The 5,784-nt window shown below is 49.8% G+C and overlaps 1 pseudogene; it reads left to right on the top strand.

Annotated features, from left to right (window-relative positions):
• The first annotated feature begins 2,235 nt into the window (after nt 1-2,235).
• Nucleotides 2,236-3,235, top strand: LOC146783884 (28S ribosomal RNA; annotated as a pseudogene).
• The last annotated feature ends 2,549 nt before the right edge of the window (nt 3,236-5,784 follow it).

Raw genomic sequence — 5,784 nt, 5'->3', positions numbered from 1 at the left:
TATCCCCACTGCTGTTTAATATTGCCATGGATCCTCTGATCTGTGATCTTCAGAAAGAAGGCAAGGGCTTCACATTTGGTTCCAATAATCTCATCAAGCAAATCACCGCTCTGGCCTTTGCCGATGACATCGCAGTACTCAGCAACACCTGGGAAGGAATGAGTACAAATCTGAAAATCATTGAAAAATTCAGTAAAATAACAGGATTAAAACTTAATGTGAAAAAAACACATGGATTTTATATAAGTCATCATAAAGATAAGATCCTAGTAAACAACTGTAGACCATGGCAATTTGAAAAACAAAACATTGAAAACATCCACCCAGGAGAAAGTGAGAGATACCTCGGACTGAACTTCGATCCACACACCGGCCATTCAAGCAACAACAAAATTAATGAGGTTCTTGTTGACTGGGCTCAAAAACTCGACAATCTACCACTTAAGCCCACACAGAAAATAGAAATATTCTGTCAATACTTGATCCCTAAACTGTCATTTAAACTGGAAATGACAGGAACAGAAGCGAAAACTTTAAACATTCTGGATCAAACAATTAGAAAGTATGTCAAACATTTCCTACACCTTCCTGCATACACATGTGATGGTCTCCTGTACTCGAAAAGATCCTTTGGGGGCCTCAGTATTCCAAAGTTATGTACGACAATTGGTCTGAACAAAGTTAATAACTTATTGTACCTCAGGGAAGCTCCAGACCTGTACATAGCTCATTCATTCATGTATGCAGGAGAAGTAATCAATGAAAAAATTGATAACATCATTAAAACACACAAACTCAACATATTAGGCAGTAGATCTCTGAGTCATGAACTAAATTTGATAGCAACATATGACTGGAGGAAAGAAGAATTTGAGAAATGGGCAAATCTCCCTGTCCAAGGTGATGGTATAAAATACTTAGCGAGTAATCCAACCTCAAATTTTTGGATCAGCAAACATAACAAAATAAAAGAAAATCAATACATAGCTGCGCTAATGTTGAGAGCAAATGTATTGTATACTAGAGAAACCATCACTAGGGGAAGAAATCGTACGTTTGCTACTTGTAGATACTGTAAAGATGTGTGTGAAACAATTGCTCATATTTCAGGTGCATGTCCTAAAACCAAGGACATAAGAATAAAAAGGCATAACAAAGTGTTGGAATTGCTAATTGATAGAGCAAAAAGGTGTGGGTGGATGACATACAGGGAACCTCATATCAAAAATAATCAAGGTGAACTAAGAAAACCAGATGTAGTGTTCACCAAAAATGGTACTGCTGTAGTGGTTGATGTCTCAATTCGTTATGAAAACTCACAGAATTCCCTTGAACTAGCGTATGAGAGTAAAGTTAAATACTACCAGGATCTATCACAGCAAATCAAAGATCTTACCAACTGTAAAACTGTAAAATTTCATGGCTTTATTGTAGGATGTCGGGGTATTTGGCCTCAATGTAATGATGTTGCTCTGGCTGATCTTGGTCTGCAAATGTCGTTCCCATTCAAGAAGAATGTTTGCCTGACTACATTAATGGACACTCTAAAAATGTGCCAAGTATTCATGGACAACTAAATTTCAGGTCAAATACTGAGATGTACACTATCGTACAGCACACATGTCACTTTTACAAAGTATTAGCTTAAATGTTGATTCACTAATATTTACATATGGTTCAACAGTTACGTAATAGTTAATAGTATAGATGTGGATTTTATAGATGTGAAGTTATAGAAATATTTTTCCAAACTAGATGTGCAATTTATAGATGTGTATTCTTGTTATAGTTGTGTGCTTACATTATAATGATTTAGATATAAATGTGTACATCATGCGTCTTGAATATAATAGGTCTCAAATAACTACATACACATAGTCACTACTTATTGCATTGATTATTGATGTCCTGCTAATCAGGACTGTTCGTAGACAATTTTATATTGTTGGAATAGTACTGCAGGGTGTACTATCTCTGGCCTATACGTGACCCCAGTTCCAGTGAGGACAGCTTAAAGTGTGGCTGTACTCCGGAGCGAACAAATGTTGTATTGTTGGAAGCAAACCCGATTTGACGCTGATGGGCAGCATAATAACCCAGAATGAGCCACCGCGAGGTGGTACAGATAGACAAATGCCTCGTTATCTAATTAGTGACGAGCATGAATGGATGAACGAGATTCCCACTGTCCCTACCTACTATCTAGCGAAACCACAGCCAAGGGAACGGGCTTGGCAGAATCAGCGGGGAAAGAACGACCTGTTGTTTGACTCTAGTCTGACACTGTGAAGAGACATGTGAGGTGTAGGATAAGTGGGAGGCCATCGTTTTTTCACTTACCCGGTGAGGCGGGGGGCGAGCCCCCTGGGGCTCTCGCTTCTGGCTCCAAGCACCCGGCGCCCGCCCGGCGCGACCCGCTCCGGGGACAGTGGCAGGTGGGGAGTTTGACTGGGGTGGTACACCTGTCAAACGATAACGCAGGTGTCCTAAGGCGAGCTCAGGGAGGAAAGAAACCTCCCGCGGAGCAGAAGGGCAAAAGCTCGCTGGATCTCGATTTTCAGTATGAATACTGGCCGTGAAAGCGGGGCATCATGATCCTTCTGACTTTTTGAGTTTCAATCAGGAAGTGTCAGAAAAGTTACTACAGGGATAACTGGCTTGTGGAGACCAAGCGTTCATAGCAACGTCGCTTTTTGATCCTTCAATGTCGGCTCTTCCGATCATTGTGAAGCAGAATTCACCAAGCGTTGGATTGTTCACCCACTAATAGGGAATGTGAGCTGGGTTTAGACCGTCGTGAGACAGGTTAGTTTTCCCTTACTGATGATGTGTTGTTGCAATAGTAATCCTGCTCAGTACGAGAGGAACCGCAGGTTCAGACATTTGGTGTATGTGCTTTGCTGAGGAGCCAATGGGGCGAAGCTACCATCTGTGGGATTATGACTGAACGCCTCTAAGTCAGAATACCCCCTAAACCGTAACGATACCGCAGTGACCTCGGTTGGCCTGGGATGGCTGGCCTCTCTCGGGGGGCCGGTGCGTAGAGCCACTCGCTTGGGGACCGGAGCGCGGACGGAAGGGGGCCGCCTCCATCGCCCTTAGTGCACTGCATGTTCATGGGGTACCCGGTGCTAAATCATTCGTAGACGACCTGATTCTGGGTCAGGGTTTCGTAAGTAACAGAGCAGCTACCTCGCTGCGATCTATTGAAAGTCATCCTCTGAGCCAAGCTTTTGTCTCTCCGTGTGTGGGCACCCACGGACGCCTTCCTCCGCCACACCCAGGGGTGGGTCCCTCCTGCTGGAGGGGGTAGCGTGGGTTCGCGGGAGGCTGCCTCCACCATGTGCCCTCTGGCACGGGGTCCTCCCCCTCCCGTCCCTGCTTCACCAGGGGGGCGGGGATGGGGGCCACCATCCCTTGTGGGTCGGCAGGGTGACCAGATGGCCTGGGCCGGCCGGGCCTCTCCTTCCCGCTGCCCCAGTTGGGCAGGGAGGCGAGCAGCAGCCCCGGGGAAGGAGTCTCCCGAGTGGCTGCCTCGGTGCGCCTTGCCACCCCTCGCCGGTCTGCAAGGGCGACTGGGTACGGCATCCTCCCAGGCCATCTGGGCGCTGGGTCGTCCCGTGTCATCTGGTCGCCTGACTGAGCGACCAGATGGCCCTGCGGGCCGGGTGGCCAGATGGCCCTGCAGGCCGGGTGACCGGATGGCCCTGCGGGCTGGGTGACCGGATGGCCGGCCGGGCTATCTCCAACTTTTGTCCTTCCCCAAAGTTCTGTAAACCCCTACTATGTGGGGGCTTAATAGTCGAGAAAAATGGGCTCCCCGGGCAGGCCGTCGGGGCGAGGACGTGGCCTGGGCTTAACCCTCCTTGGTTCCAGCCAAGGGTCCGGGTGATGGGGACCGGGGGGTCCCCCGGGGCCCGGGGAGGCTCTTCCCAGCCTGGCTAGGGTTCTGAAGCTGTGACAGGGCCTGGGGCTTGAGCTCCGCCTGGTGGGCCCCGGGGTGTGTGAGCCCCCGTCCTGCAAGCCATCATAGGGTCCGGGCGCTGGTTACGGGGGTCCATCGGGACCCGGGGAGGTTCTCCCCAGCCGGGCTAGGGTTCTAAAGCTGGGTTCGGGCCTGGGGCTTGAGCTCTATCCGGCAGGCCCCGGGGTGCGGGAGCCCCCGTCCTGCAAGCCATCAGAGGGTCCGGGCGCTGGTTACGGGGGTCCATCAGGGAGGCTCTCCCCAGCCTGGCTAGGGTTCTGAAGCTGGGTCCAGGCCTAGGGCTTGAGCTCTATCCGGCAGGCCATGGGGTGCGGGATCCCCGCATCCTGCAAGCCAGCCGATGGTCCTGGGATTCCATCGCGGCCCGGGAAGGCTCTGTGAGAAGTTGACCTGATATATGATGTCACTAATTCTAGTGTACACCTTGTATCAGTCCAAACAACCCTTATGGTGATTGGTTGTAAAGTCAACCTTATAGACCAGCTATCCTAGTGGTAGCATGGACAAGAGCAGTCTTAGGCTAAACTCTGAATGGCATGTGAAGCCAGCTGTTATACCATATGTAATCCCTTGAATACCAAATGAAAGGACACCACAACAGATATATATAAAAATAGAATGTATTTATTCTAGTCAAACCCTCAGCACTCTTTATGAGATTCGAGGTAAGTACAACACAGTCTTATTTAAGCATACATTAAGTCACACAGGTAAGTAATACAGTTAGGCCCTAGGGGCCACGCAAACTATATACTAAGTAAGTGGTATAAGAACCACTGTCACGAACACAGGATAGGCCTAGGCCTAGGGAATCGCTGGGGCTACACTATCCTACCAAAGGTTAGGAAGTGGGAGGCCCACGGGATTCAGGTGCAGAGTGGAAACACTCACGCGTAATGCGTAAAAGTCGATAGAAATGGAAGTTGTTAGAAATTAACCGTTTTAGGACACTTCTGGTATAGCTAGGAAGTCGAGACTCGGAAACTAGACCCTTGGATAGTCAATACCCTTGTGAGCACCGAAGTACTCAAGTTACCTAGCCCACGGGCTGCGGGTGCATAGGTGTGAACTTGTGCCGGGTTTCGTCGTTGACTTCTATGGATGCCTGAAGGAAAGTTGCTGACAGGCAGTCAGTGAAGAGTGTCCGGTGGATCCCAAGGATGGGATCAAGAAGGAAGGAACCTGCAAGCAGAAGGGACAGAGTCTAGGTCACCAGCCAGTAGCCGGGAAGGAACCAGGAAGGAACCAGACAATGTCGTGAAGATGCAGGTGAAGAGGTGAAGCTTGTCGCAGCAGCCACGGGTACCAGGAGGCGTTGAGAACGACCAGGACCAGGAGGTGAGCTGTCCCACGAAGGCTCCTGCTGTCGGCGGCGTCGAAGTCGAGTCAGGACCCAACAAGCCTTGGCAAGCGGAACCCACGCAGGATGGAGGACTTGCTTCTGGTGCAGACCAGGAAGGTCTGGGGTGCTTCTCTTTCACAGAGGAGCGGGTGCCAGTCTGGAGGAGCCGGACCAGCAAGATGAAAACAAAGGTTCGTCGTCGCAGAGGTCACTAGCCAACGGGCCAGCAACCGGACAACACGTCGAGCAACTCAGGTGCAGAAGGGCCCCACGCAGAACACGTGAAGTTTGGGGAGCTGGTCTTCTTTGCAGATGGTGCTCGGGATGGGGGCTTCTCAATTCCCCAAGCACAGCCTCGAGGTAGCCTCGGAAGTCGCGCTAGTCAGGTACTAGCCACTTTTCCCAAGTCGCCGGTCCCACGTCCCTCATCACCTCCACGGGTCTCAGCTTCGCTGTA

Source organism: Triturus cristatus, chromosome 11 (assembly GCF_964204655.1).
Source record: "Triturus cristatus chromosome 11, aTriCri1.1, whole genome shotgun sequence".
NCBI lineage: Eukaryota > Metazoa > Chordata > Amphibia > Caudata > Salamandridae > Triturus > Triturus cristatus.
The sequence above is the reverse complement of the archived record's forward strand: the minus strand, read 5'-3'. Positions and strand labels throughout refer to the sequence as shown.